The following is a 19004-nucleotide window of genomic DNA, read 5'->3' as shown; positions in this document are numbered from 1 at the left end:
TTGTTTGTTTGTTTTTGAGAGACAGAGAGGGAGAGAGCATGAGTAGGGCAGGGACAGAGAGAGAAAGGGAGACACAGAATCCGAAGCTGGCTCCAGGCTCCGAGCTGTCAGCACAGAGCCCGATGCGGGGCTCAAACTTGTGAACTGTGAGATCATGACCTGAGCTAAAGTCAGATGCTCAACCAACTGAGCCACCCAGGTGCCCTGAAAGTAAGATACTTTGAGAGAGAGAGACCATATTCACATAACTTTTATTACAGTCTGTGGTTGTAATTTTTCTATTTTATTATTAGTTATTGTTGTTAATCTCTTACTGGGGCTAATTTATAAATTCAACTTCATCAGAGCTCTGCATGTGCAGGAAAAAACAATACATCTAGTGTTTGGTACTATATATATACACACACACACACACACACACACATATGGATACATGGAGATATATATCTCTGTATAGATATATATAGATATATACTGTCAGGCATCCACTGGGGGTCTTGGACCATATCCTCTGGCTGGTAAGAAAGGGAAGCTACTGTATTGTTTGAACTATATTATAAAAATATCACTTAGTTAACATTTATTTAGATATAAAGTTGTAACATTTTGTCCTTGACTACTTCGTCCATTGACCAATCTAATGCAGGAGGCATATATCCGATTGGCTTATAAATGAGTCAGGTCATAATCGTTTTTTAATCTCATTTTTATTTTTCAGCAAAATGGATTTTGAGTTTCAGATCAGGAAGAGATAATTTAACCAATTTTAAGATAAGGAAATGATTTATGTGTGTTTTTTTGCCGTTTTATTTAGATATAGTTGATGTTATTTGCAGGTTTTTATATCACCTAATTGGTTGTAGTTAATGATTTTTAAAAGTACTTTTGGGGTGCCTGGATGGCTCAGTCGGTTGAACGTCTGACTTTGGCTCAGGTCATGATCTCACAGTTGGTGGGTTCGAGCCCCGGGTCGGGCTCTGTGCTGACAGCTCAGAGCCTGGAGCCGGCTTTAGATTCTGTGTCTCCCTGTCTCTGCACCTCCCCAACTCATGCTCTGTCTCTCCCTCTCTCAAAAATAAGCAAACATTAAAAAAAGAAAAAAAAAAAAAGGACTTTTAAGGGCCCTGGGTGGCCTGGTTGGTTCAGCGTCCAGCTCTTGGTTTCTGTTCAGGTCATGATTTTACAGCTTCGTGGGTTCGAGCTCCACATCAGGCTCTGTGCTGGTGGTTTGGAGCCTGCTCCTTCTCCCTCTCTCTCTGTCCCTCCCTCACTCGTGTGGTCTCTGTCTCTCTCAAAATAAATTTAAAAAACTTAAAAAAAGAAAGTACTTTTAAAAGTAGTATTCAATTTTGATACTCTCTTGTGTATAATTTTTGTAGTTACACTAGAAAATAGAATCATGCTTTATTTTGTTAGTCACTGTACTTTGAACCAGATTCCTTTTGAAGTCACTGAGAAATAAATTATCCTCACTTATATGGTTTAATTTTTAAATACTCATAGTCTATTTTCCCCTTTTAGATTAGTACAAATAAAAACCAATAATATAATATTGAAATATTAAATGAATTGAGCTTTTCACCTAAAATTTTAATTGCTTTATTACAAGTGGGGATTGTGTGTTTAAAAAAAGAAAACACTGCTTTCACCAAGTTGAGATTTTAACCCCATAGTTTTCCAGCTGGCTTGTGTCTGCTACCTTCCACATGCTGTTCCTCATTTATTTTGACTCATCGATTTATTAGATAACCAGAGAATAGGAGAATCAGTGTCTCCCTGAATCTTCTTTGAAATTTCAAAATAAAATGAAACATCATGATTAAAAAGCAAACCGTGTGCCCACGTCCCGTTTTGAAGAATGCAGAAATAGAAGTGCTGATGTGTATTGTGCAGGTCAGGGGGACAGGCTGGGAGGGACAGGCTCCGTGGGACAGGCGCTAAGTGCATCATATGCCTACGCCTTTCATCTTCACAACAGCCCTGTGAGGTGAAGTGGCTATAAATATTCTCCCCATTTCTTGGTTGAGGAAGTTAAGATCCAGAGGCACACGGCTGGTGAGTGCAGAGTTGGGATTTGTATCCAGGCTGGCCTCCTCCCTTGCCTGTGCTCCTAAGTGTGATCCTGCATCCACGTGACTGTACCCTGACTTCCCTGACCTCTCCTGCTGGAGACTCACTGTGTTAGCGGTTCTTTGATTGAGCTTCTGAAAGCAGTGCTTCAGGGTGCTTGAGGGTTTAATCGCCTTACTCATCTTCTGTCTTAAGTACCAGCTGCATACTGGCCACTCCATATATGTACACATACATATGTATACATACATATACGTCTATGTATATACGTATACATATGTATGTATGACATGTATGTATACGTATACGTATGTATATATGTATATACACACACACACACATATATGTATTTTAATTAATGGCGATAAAGATAGCACAGAAGAAAATGTACGTGACCTGGGGTGTGGATGGCTTTTGTAGATGCAACACCAAAGGCTTGATCTGTGAAAGAAAGAACTGACAAACTGGACTCCATTAAAATTAAGAATTTCTCCTCTGCAAGAGAAGACTGTCAAGAGAGTAAGAAGACAAGTCAGATACTGGGAGAAAATGTTTGCAAAAGATAAATCTGGGGGCACCTGGGTGGCGCAGTCGGTTAAGCATCCGACTTCAGTCAGGTCACGATCTCGCGGTCCGTGAGTTCGAGCCCCGCGTCGGGCTCTGGGCTGATGGCTCAGAGCCTGGAGCCTGTTTCCGATTCTGTGTCTCCCTCTCTCTCTGCCCCTCCCCCGCTCATGCTCTGTCTCTCTCTGTCCCACAAATAAATAAACGTTGAAAAAAAAAAAAAAGATAAATCTGATGAATATTATCTAAAATACATAAAGAACTTTTAAAGCTCAAGAGTAAGAAAATAAAGTACCCAGTTAAAAAAATGGACTAAATACCTCATCAGACACTTCACCAAAGAAGATACATGGATGGAAAATAAGCACACGAAAGATGATCCACCTCATGTGTCGTTAAGGAAATGCGAGTGAAACAAGGACATACCACAACACATTTACTTGTATGGCTAAAATCTGGACCACTGACAACCCCAAATGCTGATAAGAGTGCGGAATAACAGGAACTCTCCTCCATTGCCGGTAGGAGTGTGCAATGGTGCAGCCATTTGGGAAACCAGTTTGGCAGTTTCTTACAAGACTAACGTACTTTTAGCATATGATGCAGCAACCATGCTCTTTGGCGTATACCAGAGGACTTGAAAGTTTGTGTCTGCACAAAAACCTGCACACAGATGTTTATAGCTGCTTTATTAACCATAATTGCCGAAAGTGCAAGCAACCAAGATGTCCTTCCGTGAAAGGATGAACTGTGGTACATAGAGGCAGTGGGATGGTAACCAGTGCTGAAAAGAAATGAGCAATCAAGTTAGGAAATGGTATAGAGGAAACTTCAGTCTCATTACTGAGTGAAAGAAGCCAATTGGAAATGGCTACACATTGGATGATTCCAACTCTGTGGCTTCTGCAAAAGGAAAAAACAAAGAGATAGTAAAAAGATCAGTGTTGCCAGTGTTGGGGAAGAGGAGAGAGAAATGAATAGGCAGGCTACAAAGGAATGTTTTAGGGCAGTGATACTATTCTGTATGATACTATAGTGGTGGATACATGGTGTTACACATTTTTCCAAACCCGTAGAATGTTTAGTACCATGAGTGAACTGTAATATGGTCTTTGAGTTATAATGATGTGTCATCATAGGTTCATTGATGTAACAAATGTACCATTCTGGTGGAGGATGTTGATAACCGGGGACAGCTTGGTGGTGGGGTGGTATATAGGAACTCTGTTCTGTTCGATTTTGCTGGGAACCTAAAACTGATCTGAAAAATAAAGTCTAATAAAAAAAAACCCAGTAATATTGTGCTCTGAATGTGGTCAAATGGCTTGCAGGGGTATAATTTCTTATAGGAAATCATAGAAGGTAAAGATAAAGTACGTTTTTCTATAATGACAATACTTGGGACACTGAATATGTAGGTTTTCTATACAAAACAATTTTTGTTATTTAAATATCACAAATCTTTTTTTTTTTTTATTTGTCACCATTAAATGTCAGAGTTTTAAACAAGATTCTTGGACCAGGGGCTCACATTCCATCAGCTTGTTCAACTTTAGCACTGGTGTCATTCCCAGGAGCTTTTCCAGAACCTTCACCATGAAGCTTAATCAGTTTTACCAGTTCATACTTCCCAATGCTTTTTCAGCATTTTTACTTTTCTGACAGAGACATCATGGAGTGGGTAAATAGACTGACGAGCCTTTTCTGATGCCATTTGGAGTCTATTTATCGACCACTCTTTTCAAGTCATTTGTCTGTACCTCTTGGGTCATGACTTCCATCATCTTTTTTGGAATTTGGCAGACCTATTGGTGCTTAGCATAAGAGGTCTTCTGAATATGATTGTTGCATTTTTAAGTAAAATCAACACAAAATAGATGAAGCAAATGACCATTCCTAGTCACGGCATCAATGTGAGCTTCAGTCATGGTCTGCCATTTTTGACCATGGAGCACCATTTGTCAGTGGTAAGATCCATGCCATGGAACTTAGACAGGAAGTTTTTGCCCTGAACATCCTCAATAATTAGCTTGAATTTTCTAAATGTAACTTCATTGTTCTGCAGATCAGCAAGGCTCACTTCTCAAACACTGTCTTGGAGGCCATCAGATGCAATTTCGATTCCTTGAGTTCTTGTGATTAGTGTTTTTTCCAATATTTCTTAAAAAAAATTTTTTTGTAATGTTCGTTCATTTTTGAGAGAGAGAGAGAGAGAGAGAGAGAGACAGAGTGCAAGCAGGGGAGGGGCAGAGAGAGAGGGAGAGAGAGAATCCCAAGCAGGCTCCAGGCTCCAAGCTGTCAGCACAGAGCCTGAAGCAGAGCTCAGATCCATGAACTGTGAGATCATGACCTGAGCCAAAGTGGATGCTTAACTGACTGAGCCACCCAGCTGCCCCCTCCAATATTTCTTCTATTGAACATAGTTGGTGCTTTTACATCCTACCAATCTTTCTTAGAAAATGGATTAGCCACTTTCTTCTTGCCTCCCTTTTTGCCCCCTTTCATAATGCACTTGTTTTTCCCAACCACCATGGTGTTGCTCAGGGAATCAAAAGGGCTGTACTGAGCAGTTTTGACATGAACTGTCTGGAGTTAGTGTAGACCTCATAGGTTAAGGGCTCAGTTTCATTAGACTACCCACCACTCTAGATGTCCATTGTAAGAATTGTCACCTATACTTCTGACCAACTGTAAATTTGGTTCCCATGACCCCCTACTTAGGTTTGATGACTTGCTAGAGTGGCTTATAGAATTCAGGAAAACCTTTTACTTATTATTACTGGTTTATTGTAAAGGATACAACTCAGGAACATCCACATGGAAGAAATGCACAGGGCAAGCTATGTGCTAATGGAAGTGGAGCTTCCATGCCCTCTCTGGGCATGCCACCCTCCCAGCACCTCAGTACATTCACCAACGTGGAGGGTTTCTGTGGAGTCTACATTACTCCATAGATGATTGATGAAATCGTTGGCCAGTGCTGCTTGAACTCCCAAAGTTTGGGGTTGGGGATGGAAGTTCCAACCTTTTAATTACATTGTTGGTTCCTTTGACAACCAGCCCCCATCCTCTTAAGAGTTACCTCATTAGCATGAATCCAGATATGGTTGAAAAGGGCTTATTAAGAATAGCCATAAATGCTCCTCTCACCCTTATCACTCAGGGAATTATAAGTGTTGTAGGGGCTCTGTACTAGGAACTGAGGATGAAAGCAAATATATACTTTCTGTTATGTCACAGTATCACAGAAGGCCTATCACCTGTAGGTCGAGTTGACTGGAGATGGCCTCTCACTGAAGAGTTTTTGCTTGAGTGCATTTGTTGGGGAGACTGAAATCAGATTTAATTTGAGAGTTCACAGCCAGGGATGAGTTGAAGATGAAGTTGATGGGGATGTTCATTGGCAGATTGACTTGAGGGTGGCAAGGCTGATGAATTAAGTATTAGTATTACAACAGGAAAACTTTAGAGATGGAAGAAATAATTTTGGTAGGTGCTCTTAGTTGCAGATAAGGAAGGTGAGCTAGGGAAGGGGTCAGGTGACTCATCTGAGATCTCCTGGTTGATGGAGCTCTGGACCTGTCAACGAACTTCTGTTTTTCACTTTCTGTTGCCAATATTTCATTTAGAAAGCACAAGTTGGTGAAATATTGTGGCACTTGTAATAGCTAATTAGTTCTGGGTTGACTTTCAGCAGGTTACTTTCTTTTTTCAAAAATATTTGGGAGAACGCAGGTGGGGGATTGGCAGACAGAGAGAGACAGAGGATCTGAAGCGGGCTCTGTGCTGACAGGCTGACAGCAGAGAGCCTGATGTGGGGCTGGGACTCATGAACCGTGAGATCATGACCTGAGCCGAAGTCAGAGGGTCAACCAACTGAGCCACCCAGGTGCCTCTCAGCAGGTTAGTTTTCTGAGGCTCAGGTTTCTTAGTTCAAAATAGAGAGGATTAAATGGATATGATTTTTCAGATACCCAGGACATACTACGGGATCAAGTTTTGTTACTGTTTCTTACTACTTCCTTAATACCGAGGCTGCTGGAATCATCTAACTGCTAGAAGTGACTCTTCTTCCAATCTGACTGTATACACTGCTGCCATTATCCTGGGATTATTTTACCTTCCTGCATGTGTACCTTCAAACTGTGACTTCTTAGTGTGATCTTAATTATCTTTTATTCTACCCTGTCATTTTCACTTTTTCTTCCATTGATTCCATATATACACCTTCTGCTCCAGCCAAAATGTGCTATTTGATGTTCCTGGTATATTATTTGTAGCTTGCTCTATGTTTGTCTTGGGGTCCTGCACGAGTGGATAACTTCCGTTTACCCTTACAGACCCATTCTGTACCTTGACGTGTGCCCAGAGAGGCTGACCTGTGTATGTATTGCATCAGTAGGTTCCTTACTGTTTGGTATCTAATTGGATTTTTCCAGCTGGAGGTTGGAGGCTTGACTAGAGTGTGAGATGGGAGTATTTGTTAACACTTCCTCACTCTCTTCTTCTCTGCTTATGCTGGTTTTGTGCTTCCCTCAACTGCGGCCACAGATCCTGCCAGGTGGCCCACTCTCTTCATCTGTTTCTCCAGGTTCTTCTAGTTGTTCCCTTCCTTTGCTTTTTCAGGCCCAGGGGTGGAAACAGCACCCCATTGTTGCAAGCCTGAGAGTATTGCATTGTCTCTTGTTGGTTTTCCTAACCTTGCCAAACCTTAGTGAATAGTCCCTTTATTAAAACCTCTTCAATTATGCAGTGTACCATCTGCTTTGCTGGGACCCTGATTGATAAATGCTCCATGGAGAAGCAAGTCTTTGCCCAGAAAGGCCAGATGGAATACTGCCTGACAAGAGGATTGTGCCATAACTGTCTTGTTTCCACATTTGATTCCTGTTGGGCTCTCTTCATATGTCTTCCTTGAAGGGAGTTTGGACATACAGCCTCTGCCACAGCCTGTTGGCATTCTTCTTACTGCTTATGTTATACCAAGTAATGTTTTAAAAAATGAATTAATAAGCTACATTGATGCCCAAAAGCATTTAACTATTGTAATTAACATAAAACCATATAAAGCCTATTCCATTTATATCTGTCTTGGTTGGAACGAAATGGAAAATTTCAAGTTATTCTGAATGAATCTTCACTATTTTAATAGTGGCCTGAAAATTCCATCCGTTTATAGCGTTTACTTTAGGAGAAACCAGACTATAATGAATTTAGGATTTTTTCCATATCATCTTGGTAATTCAACAAGGCATATAACTGATTCTCAGAGAAGAAGTACAGTGTTTAAAGTATTTATATTTATTTATTTATTTTAAAATATTCATGTACCTTAGTCTTGGTTTACATGGTCGTTAAAAAAATTTTTTTTTGTATGAAATCTGTGAAGGGAATATAAATCTGTATTTCTTCTGATATGTGTTCATTAAGTCCTCCAAACAAATAAAGAATCCTTTAAATTCTTCTCTTTGTAAAGGTAGTCTACTGGATAACGTAAGACAAATGATTGCAAATAAACATTGCCTATTGAAGTTAGAAAAATGTTTTTACTATTAAGTCATGTTTCTTCCCCTCTAATATGAGAGGCCTCCGTTGTTAATAATAGGTTTGCTGGTATTTCATTCAGTCTAATTCCAAATGCCTCCAGTGTTGGTAATTCAAGACTTTCCCAATATGGCACAATCTGCAAGTTTAATTGATTTTCCGTTTCCCTTAACTTCTCAGTAATTGATGCAACCTTGGATTAGACTGACCTAAATTCCCAGGGTACTTCGCCAAATAGCTCCTCCCTATTTAACACATTGCTCTTCAGTGTGTCAGATTTTGTACTTTGTATTTGATACTAATTCAAAGTATAAACTTGTCATGAATTGAGACTGGAAGGCAAAACTATTATATCAAGCATGGTTTTTATCAGTGTTAATAACTGAGTAACCTCCCAAAAGTCCCGTGGAGATTTACTTGAGGATGTTTTCCAAACTTAATGAGTAAGTGAATTGAGCTTGGGTACATAACATGGTCCATCTGGCATGGTGTTGGTTGGACCATAAAAGCACATCTACTTTTTTCAGGGTTTTCCAGTAAAATCATTTTATTCATTTTCAAAGTATGCTTTCAAAAGGGACACTTCTGTGCATCCTCTCAGTGTGTGTAATCGCTGACACAGTTATATAGTTGGAATGTGGTGGAAAATGTTGCACATTGGTTTTATATATTGGAAATACTTCTCAGTCTCACTGGTATAATTAAGTGAGAACTTCTATCTCGTAATAACTAAAGAAGTCAGGAAATTATTGCTGTTGTTTATTTAGTTTTTTTTCCAATGAGCCTGTTTAAGTTTATGTACCTTGTTAATAAGTGGTTATAGTTTCGCAATCATTGTATTTTGCTACTTTCTTAAATTAGTCAGTTTATGTTTTTTCCTCTCTCCCTCTCTTTTGGTCCCCGAGATTAGCAATAGGATTTTAACTTATTTGTTCTCTATCCTTCCATATCCATTATTTCTAGAATGGATATGTTTTATCCATTGTGTCTTTCTTAGCCTTTTCCAAATCATAATAGTTTTCAAAAGATGAATCGGGAACAATTCCTTATGGTCTCCAACAACAAAGTTCTACCACGAGACTTTAAGTTGGTTTCTCATGTCACTTTATTTTGTAATGGCTGGTTTGGAATAATGACTGGAAAGGACCATCTATTAGAGAAACCACCATGTTGTATCTTGTCTGTATTTTTCTAACTTCATTAGCTAAATTGTCAGTTCTATTTCCAGCCACACATATACAGTTGAGCAGCCCTAGCTGCAAAGTATCCAACAGATGCTGATAAGGATCTTCTTTAAACATTATAAATGGTCATGTTGACCGTTTTGTAAAAATGAAAATCTAGTTAAATAACTTTCATTTTGTCTAATATTTTTCTGCCGTTAAAGCTTTTAAAACTAAAATAAATGCTTTCCTGTGCCCCCCTGCCCCAGGTGGATTCTGCTATTTTATGATACCTTCAGAATTGTTTTACATGTTTTTGGTTTGTCTTCAATTACACTGCTTTAGTGTGTTCATCACGTATATTTCCTTTTCTGTTCAAAGACTCATTTTCTTATGGTTTGAACCCACCTTTCTTTATTAACAGAATTCATTTTTATGAAGTCTTGGGTATTTCATTAACTTTTGTTTCTTCATTCTGGTGGTAGGGCTACATGGGAGGTACATGGGGTTGAATAGTTTGTTAGTTTGACAGTCTTACCGGAGTTTTCACATAATAACACTGTTAAAATGGTTCAGTGGATTTAATTGTTCAAAACAAGAAAGGAAATTACTTTGAGCTTGAACCTCTCAGGCTTCCCATGACCCAACCCTCCTATTAGTGGTCCCACTGATCTGTCTGCGAAAGTAGCCCCATCCTTCCTTGTTTAAATATTAACAAGGAGTTGCCTACTGTGGAAATTGGACTTACACATTAACTCTTGCAATTTTGTGTTTTTTTTTTTTTTTAAACACAGGTGGGACCATGTCCCTCCTTTACTTCCGTGGTGTCCCCCCCACCCTACCTTACCTCACTCAGAGTAAAAGCCAAACCTGTACAGTGGCCTCTAGGGGTCAGTATGAGCTGGTTCACCTGCAGTTTCACTCCTCTTCCCTCCTTCAACTCTGCCCCCTTTTCATTCTGTTTTCGAGGCATTAATCTCTCTGATGTTTCCCTCCTCCCCCACCCTTCCAGTTTTATGGAGAGATAATTGACGTACATCACTGTATAAATTTAAGATGTACAGCATGATGGTTTGATTCCTACATATTACGAAATGAATACCACACTGAGTTCAGCTAACCTGCACCTTCTCATATAGATACCATCAAAAGGAAAGAAGGAAGAAAAGAACAAAGGGGAAGATTTTTTGCTTTGTGATGAAACTCTTAGGATTAGCTCTCCTAACAGCTTTCCTGTATGCCATACAGCAGTGTTAGCCACAGTCACCATGCTGCGCTTTACATCCCTAGTACCTATTTATCTTCTAACTGCAAGTTTGTACCTTTGACCGCTTTCCCGCAATTCCCCCTCTTCTCTCCTTCACCAGCCCCCTTACCCATAGTAACCACAGATCTGATCTCTTCTATTAGTTTGGTTTTCATTTCCTCTTCCTTCCCTTCTCCATGCCCCCCACATAAGTGAGATCACACAGTATTTGTCTTTATTAGTTCAGCAGAATGCTTGCAAGGTCCACACGTGTTACTGCACATGGTAGGATTTCTTTACTCTTTTTTGTGGCTGAATAATATTCCATTGTGAGTCTAAAGCACAACTTCTGTATACATTCATCCATTGATGGATACTTAGGTTGTTTCTATATTGTAGCTGTCATAAGTAATATTGCTTTAAATATGGGGTGCAAGATATCTTTATGAGTTAGTGTTTTAATTACCTCTGGATATATTCTTGAAAATGGAATTGCTATATCATATGGTAGTTCTATTTTTAATTTTTTGAGGATTCTCCATAAATGTTTCCCATAGTGGCTGTATCAGTTTATAATCCTACCCGCAGTACACAAAGGTTCTCTTATCTCTACAGGCATGCCATCATTTATCTGTTTGTGTGTGTGTGTGTGTGTGTGTGTGTGTGTGTGTGTGTGTGTGTGAATGCTTATTCATTTTTTGAGAGAGAGAGACAGAGCATGAGTGGGGAGGGGTAGAGAGAGAGGGAGACACAGAATCTGAGGTAGGTCCCAGGCTCTGAGCTGGTCAGCACAGAGCCTGACATGGGGCTTGAACTCATGAACTGTGAGACCATGACCTGAGCCAAAGTCAGACGCTTAGTCAACTGTATCACTCAGTGCTCTTGTGTTTTTTGATGATGGTCATTCTAACAGGTGTGGGATGATATATCATTGTGGCTTTAATTTTCTTTTCCCTAGTGACTAGTGATGTTGAGCATCTTTTCATGTACCTGTTGGCCTTTTGTATATCTCCTTTGGAGAAATGTCTCTTTATGCCCTCTGACCAGTTTTTCATTGGGTTATTTGTTTTTTTTGTTTGTTTTGGTGTGTGTGTGTGTGTGTGTGTGTGTGTTTACTATTGAGTTATATGAGTTCTTTATGTGTTTTGGATATTAACCCCTCAACAGATAAGATGGTTTGCAAATATTTTTTCCCATTCTGTAGGTTTCCTTCCTTCCTTCGTCCATCTGTCCGTCCTTCCTTCCTTCCTTCCTTCTACCCTCCTTTCTTCCCTTTCTTTCTTCCTCTTTCTTTTCTTTTCTTTTCTTTTCTTTTCTTTTCTTTTCTTTTCTTTTCTTTTCTTTTCTTTTCTTTTCTTTTCTTTTGATGGTTTCTTTTGCTCTGTGGGATTTTTAGTTTAATGTAGTCCCACTTGCTGATTTTTGATTTTGTTGCTTGTGCTTTAAGTGTCATATCCAAAAATCATTACTAAGACCCATGTCAAGGAGATTTGTTCCTATTTTTTCTTCTAGGAGTTTTTTAGTTTCAGGTCTTTAATCCGTTTTGAGTTAATTTTTGTGTGATGTAAGATGTGGGTCCAATTTCTTCGTTTTATGCATAAATATCTAGTGATCCCAGCACCATTCATTGAATAGATTGCCTTTTTTTCCATTGAGTATTGTTTGCTCCCTTGTCAAATATTACTTGGCTCTATAGGCATGGGTTTATTTCTGGACTTTCAGTACCATACTGTTTTGATGACTATATAACTGTGTAGTATAGTTTGAGAACACGAAGTATCCTACTTCCTGCTTTGTTCCTCTTTCTCAGGATTTCTTTGGCTATTTGGGATCTTTTCTAGTTCCATGTAGATTTTAGAAGTGTGTTTCCTACTTCTATAAGAAAAAATGCCTTTGTAATCTTACGGGGAGTGCACTGAATTGATGGATGGGTTTTGTTAGTATTGACATTTTAACAACATTGATTCTTCTAATCCATGAACATGGGATACCTTTCCATTTATATATGTCTTCTTCACCTTATTTCATCAGAGTTTACAATTTCATTGTAGAGGTTTTTTTTTTTAAGTTTATTTATTTTTGAGAGAGAAAGAGAAAGCGTGAGAGAATCCCAAGCAGGCTCCACACTGTCAGCGTGGAGCCCAATGCCGGGTTCAAATGCACAAACCATGGGATCATGACCCCAGCTGAAGTTGGACACTTAACTGACTGAGTGTGCCTCATTGTAGAGATCTTTTCCTCCTTAGTTAAAATTATTTCTAAATACTTTATTGTTTGTGATGCTGTTGTATATGGGGTCAATTTTTAAAATTTCTTTACAGAAATTTTGTTCTTAGTGTACAAAAAATGTTACTGATTTTTGCATGTTAACTTTGTATCTAACAATTTTACTGAATTCATTGATTAGATCTGACTTTTTTTTTGGTTGAGTCTATAGGATTTCTATATATAAAAGCATGTCATCTGAAAATAGACATAATTTTACTTCTTCTTTTTCAACTCATATATGTTTTATTTCTTTTTCTACTTTGATTGCACTATGTAGGTCTTCTAGTAGTATATTGAATAGTAGTGGTAAGAGTGGGCACTCTTGTCATGTTCTTGTTCTTACAGGAAAAGCTTTCCTCCTTTCACCATTGAGTATGATATTGATTGTGGGCTTGTCATGTATGGCCTTAATTGTATTGAGATATTTTCCTAATTAAGAGATTATGTGCCTAATTAAGAGAGATATGTGCCTAATTAAGAGTTTTTAATCATGAAATGATGTTGAATTTTGCCTAATGCTTTTTCTACATCTATTCATAGGATTATGTGATTCTTTTATTGTATTTTATTAATGTGATTTATCACAGTGGTTAATTTGCTGATGTTGAGCCATCCTTGCACACTAGAGATAAATCTCATTTGATCATGGTGAATAATCCTTTCAATGTGCTGCTGAATTGGTTGTCTAGAGTTTCATTGAAATTTCTTGCATGCGTTCATCAGGGATATTAGCCTATAGATTTTTTTTTTCCTAGTAGTATCTTTTTCTGGTTTGGTATCAGGATAATGTTGGTTTTATAAAATGAGTTTGGAAGTATTTCCTCCTCTTCAGTTTTTGGAAGAGTATAAGAAGGATTTATTTTAATATTCTTTAAATGTTTGGTAAAATTCACCAGTAAAGGCATCTGCTTCTGGAATTTTGTCTGATGGGAGATTTTTGATTAGTGATTCAATCTCCTCACTAGTAATTAGGCTATTTAGAATTTTTCTTTCTTCCTGATTCAGTCTTGGTAAGTTGCATGTTTCTGAGAATGTTTCCATTTCTTATAGGTTGTCAGGTTTGTTGGCATTTAATTGTTAATAGTAACCTCTTGGGATCCTTTGAATTTCTGAGATATCAGTTGTAATTTTTTTTAAGTGTTTATTTTTTGAGAGAGACAGAACTCAAGTGGGGAAGGGGCAGAGAGAGAGGGAGACACAGAATCTGAAGCAGGTTCCAGACTCTGAGCTGTCAGCACAGAGCCCGATGTGAGACTTGACCCCACAAACTGTGGGATCACGACCCGAGCTGAAGTCATGCACTTAACCAACTGAGCCACCCAGGTGCCTTCTGAAATATCAGTTGTAATGTCTCCTTTTTCATTTATAATTTTGTTGATGTGGGTCCTTTTTTTTTTTTTTTCCTTCCTCTGGTTAGTCTAGCTATGTGTCAAGTTTATCTTTTCAGAAAACCAACTTTTAGTATGGTTAATCTTTTGTTTTTCTCTCCTCATTTTTAATTATTTCTGATCTAATCGTTATTTCTTCTAATGTTAAGTTTGGGCTTTTTCTAGTTGTTTAAGGTTTAGAGTTAGGTTGTTTATTTGGGATATTTTTTGTTTCTTAATGTAGGTTTTTATTGCTATAAACTTTGATTTTAGAATAGAATTGCTTTTGCTGCATGCCACAAGTTCCAATATGTTTTATTTCCACTTTAGTTTATCTCATGAAGCTTTTTTATTTTCTCAATTTTTATCGTGATTCATTGGTTCAGGTGAGTGTTGTTTAATTTCCATGTGTTCGTGACTTTCCAGTTGTCCCCTTGTTAATTTCTAGTTTCATACCATTGTGGTCAGAGAAGAAACTTGGTGTGATTTCAGTCTTCTTGAATTTGCTGAGACTCGTTTTGTGACCTAACATGGTTTCTTCTCTTAAGTGTTCCATGTGCACTTGAGAACAACGTGTACTCTGCTGTTGTTGCGTAGAGCGTTATGCATATATGTTAGGTCTGTTTGCTTATAGTGTTGTTCAAACTTGCTGTTTCCTTATTGATACTCTGTCTGGCTTGTCTATCTTTTGTTGAGAGCAGGTTATTAAAAGCCCCCAACTATTACTGTATTATTTTTATTTCTCACATTAGCTCTCTGATATATAAAATATATAAAACTTTTTGCTTTATATATTTGGGTACTCTGTTAGGCATATAAATCTTTATAATTCTACATTTTGGATGTATGACCCCTTTGTCATTTAATAATGGTATGTTTGGTCTCTACCATTGTTAATTTAAGTCCATTTTGTCTGATACAAGAATGGATACTTTTATTTTTTTTAAGGCTAAAGTGAAGTCTCTTTTAGGCAGCATATTGTTGGATCTGTTTGTTTTTGTCCATTCAGACATTCTGTGTCTTTTGAATGGAGAATTTAATCCTTTTACATTTAAAATAATTATTTTTGGGGACATCTGGGGGGGGGGCGCTTAGTTGGTTGAGTATCTGACTCTAGATTTTGACTCAAGTCATGATTTCATGGTCATGGGATCGAGCCCCGTGTCAAGCTTTACCCTGGGCATGGAGCCTGCTTAAGATTCTGTCTCTCCCGCTTCCTCTGCCCACTCAGGTTCATGCACGTGCTCTCTCAAACTATTAAAAAAAAGAAAGGAAATAAAATAATTATTGATATGCAAGGATATACTGTTTCCATTTTGTTAATTGTTTCCTGTTGCTTTGGAGGCCTACTGTTCTTTTGTTTCTTATTCTGTTTTTGTGTGTTTTGATATCTTTTTGTATCAGGATGCTTTGGCTTCTGTATCTTGTTTCTTGTGTTATTACTACACAGTTTTCCTTGTGGTTACCATGAGGCTTACATAAAATATTGAAAACTTTTAACACTCCATTTTAACGGATAATGACTTATCTTCAATAAAATTTGTATACTTGACACTTTTATTTCTTTTCCCTATTACATTTTAGGTTATTGCTGTTAGAATTTACATGTTGTATTGTGTGCCTAAGAAGAAGTTGTACTCATAGTTAACATAAATTTATGGTTACATTCCTCTTGTTTTTTTTAACATTTAGAGTTTTAAGTGAAGTATTGCATCACTGTTACCATATTGCAGAGTCTAACTATGACCTACATTTACTGTCTGTTATTAGTGTGATTTATCTATCTTTTTGTCTTTTTATGTTAATTAGTGTTCTCTTACTCCCACTGAAAGAATTCCCTATAGCATTTTGTCTAATGCGGGTCTGATAGTAATGAACTGTCTCATTTTTTGTTTGTGTAGGAAAGTCTTTATTCCTTGTTCTTTTCTGATGGATGGCTTTGCCAGGTACAGATTCTTAGTTGAAAGCAGTTTTCTTTCAACATTTTCAGTATGGCCTCTCAATCTCTCCTGGCCTAAAAAGTTTCCTTTGAGAACATTATGGGAGTTCCCTTATATGTAACTTCTTTCTTTTCTCTTAGCTGCTCTTAAATTCTTTTTTTGTCTTTGATTTTTTAAGTATGTATGTATGTATGTATGTATTTATTTTTTTTTGAGATAGCAAGTGGGCATGTGCTCCCATGAGTGGGGGAGGGGCAGAGAGCATTCCTAGCAGGCTCTGCAAGGTCAGCTCAGATTGGGACATGAGGCTCTATCTCCTAAATCTTGAGATTGTGACCTGAGTCAAAATCAAGAGTTGGACACTTAACCAACTGAGCAACCCAGGCACCCCTGATTTTTAAAAATAATGTAATAATAATGTGTAACCCTCTTCTGGTTCAACTTACTTGCCGTCTTTTGGACCTCATTGATCTGGATGTCCGTTTCTCTCCCTAGGTTTGGGAAGTTTTCAGCAATTTTTGCTTTAAATTTATGTTTTGTCCTTTCTGTTTTCCTTTTCCATAATGGAATTTTCCATTCCATAATGGAAATATTGTTTCTTTTCATTGTGTCCCATAATGTGCATAGGCTTTCTTCACTGCTTTTTATCCTTTTTTCCTTTTTGCTCCTTGGATAATTTCCAATGTCCTAGGTCTCTGATTTTTTCTTCTGCATGGTCAAGGCTACTTTTGAAACTCTCTCTCTTGAATTCTTCAGTTATTGTATTTTTCAACTCTGGGATTTATGTTTGTTTTATTTCCACCCTCCCCCTTTTTTTAGTGACTAAGGAAATTAGTGCACATATAGAAACACTGTTTCATTTTTTTAAATGTTTATTTATTTATTTTGAGAGGGAGAGGGAGAGAGACAGAATGTGTGTGAGCGGGTGAGAGGCAGACAGGGAAAGAGAATTCCAAGCAGGCTCTGTGTTGATAACGCAGGGGCTTGATTCCACGAACTATGAGCTGAAATCAGGAGTCAGACTGTCAACTGACAGAGCCAGCCAAGTGCCCTGTGTTTGCTTTTTCTTAACGGGTGCTGTTTCCTTGTAGAAATTCTCATTTTGTTCGTGCATTATTTTCCTAATTTCGTTTTTCTGTTTTCTTATAGTTAACTTCCTTATGAGGCTTATTCGCAAATTTTTGTCTGACGGTTCATAAATGTCCATTTCTTTAGGGTCAGTTATTAGATCTTTATTAGTTTTCTTTGGGGGTGTCATAATAACCTGATATTTTGATCCTTGGTTTCTTACATTGCTGTCTGTACATTTGAGCAGCAGGCCTTTGCTTCCATAGTTGACACGTTTCCTTTGGCAGAGAGAGTTCGTCCCCAGTCAGCTGAGTTTGGGTGTGTGGGTGTGTTTGCTGATAATGTCTTTGGGCAGTTGTGAGGCCCGCTATTCTGATCGATTTTTGGGTGAGACAACTCTGAGGATGGAGATGGGGGGGCTGAGAACACGCGGATAGGACTTGGCTTGGTTATCTACCCAAATGAGGCATCTGTAGGAGGGGCTCTGTTGTTGCCTCAAGTCTCTGGTAAGGCTTACTAGGTTATAGATGTGGCTATGAATTAGCTTCACTGCTCCGGCAGAGGGCAGAGAAGGGCCTAGGACATATATAGCTCATTGCTTGGGGGCCCGAATCAGGCCCGAGTGGACAGTGAATTTGCTGGGCAGGTAAGCCCACCGATTTTGCTCTGCAGGTGGGCAGAGCCCTCTGTGCTGTATTCTGTGTGCAACTGTCATTTTTCACAGGACTTTTGAAGGGGCCATGCAGCTTCCGTGTGGCCTGGGTAGTTTCCGTGGTTGGACAGGCTGAAGCTATATTCAGCAATGAGAAAGGCTGTGAATAAGGTTCCCTGCCCAGGCACAGTGGGAGAAGCAGCTCTAAAACCGGGAAAGCTCTTTGTTTTTTGCCTCAATTCAAGCTGACTCGCAAGTTCCTGGCTGCGCAGGGACTGGCTCTGCCCCACAACCTCTGGGGTCTTCCTGCCCTTCTCTTGGCTCAGGGCTACTGGCCTCATGGCTTCCAGGTCTTGTCACCAGCCCGTCTGTTCAGGTGGGACTGGGAGGCAGTCTCCATTCCAAGTCAGTACCTTGCCTGGTCACGGGCAAACTGGATCTAGGTTCGCAGAATCCCTCATTTGAGGTCGGGAATTAGGTAGACCCGCATGCACGTGGTCCCCTTGCGCAGTGTGCTGCGGAGTTGGTTCAGTAGGTGAGCATAGCTGCTTTGTGGAATTGCTGCGTGGGCATTGAGGGTATGAATTCGGGCTGCCAAAATTCCTGGTCGTTGTAAACCCCTGGCCCCCCTTCCCTGTCACAGTCAAGATTCCCTGGGACTGGGCTCCACAGATGGTTCAGCAATCCCTGTGGTGTGAGACCAGAGTAGGGGCTCCCACAAATGACCCACGATACGGGGGAGGTTGGTTGACCCCTCGGGGTTCTCTTTAACCACTGGAGATACGAGAGGCTTGGGGAGCCTCTCCTCTTGTTGCTGTGCTGAGTGAGGGAGGGACAGTGCCGTCAATGTAAGTCAGTCTCTTACCTCCTAATGCAGTCTGGCTTGGTCTTTGATGTGCATTGGGGTACTTCAGCCTCACCCCATGTTCTAGAATCATCTCAATGATTTCTTGCTCTCGAATGATTGTTAGTTGTTCTCGTGAGGGGCAGTCAAGTCAGGAGCAGCTGATGTCGCCATCTTGGTGACATCACTTTCCCACTCTTGCAAATCTTTGTAGTGTCTTAGTAGATTGTAGGAAGGTCACACCACAAATATTGTTGAAGTCTCTAAAAGTGTATATA

General features: G+C 39.1%; 1 protein-coding gene and 1 pseudogene across 7 annotated transcripts in view; one reads left to right on the top strand and one right to left on the bottom strand.

Annotated features, from left to right (window-relative positions):
- The window catches only part of CDKAL1 (CDKAL1 threonylcarbamoyladenosine tRNA methylthiotransferase), a 705830-nt gene that overhangs the window by 188753 nt on the left and 498073 nt on the right, over positions 1-19004 (top strand). The gene's annotated exons all lie outside the window — the stretch shown is intronic.
- Positions 4162-5166, bottom strand: LOC147580710 (small ribosomal subunit protein eS1 pseudogene; annotated as a pseudogene).

This window comes from Puma concolor, chromosome B2 (genome assembly GCF_028749965.1).
Source record: "Puma concolor isolate L17-30 chromosome B2, mPumCon1.1.hap2, whole genome shotgun sequence".
In the NCBI taxonomy this organism is placed as follows: Eukaryota; Metazoa; Chordata; class Mammalia; order Carnivora; family Felidae; genus Puma; species Puma concolor.
Note: the sequence above shows the minus strand (reverse complement) of the source record. Positions and strands in the feature narration are given on the sequence as shown.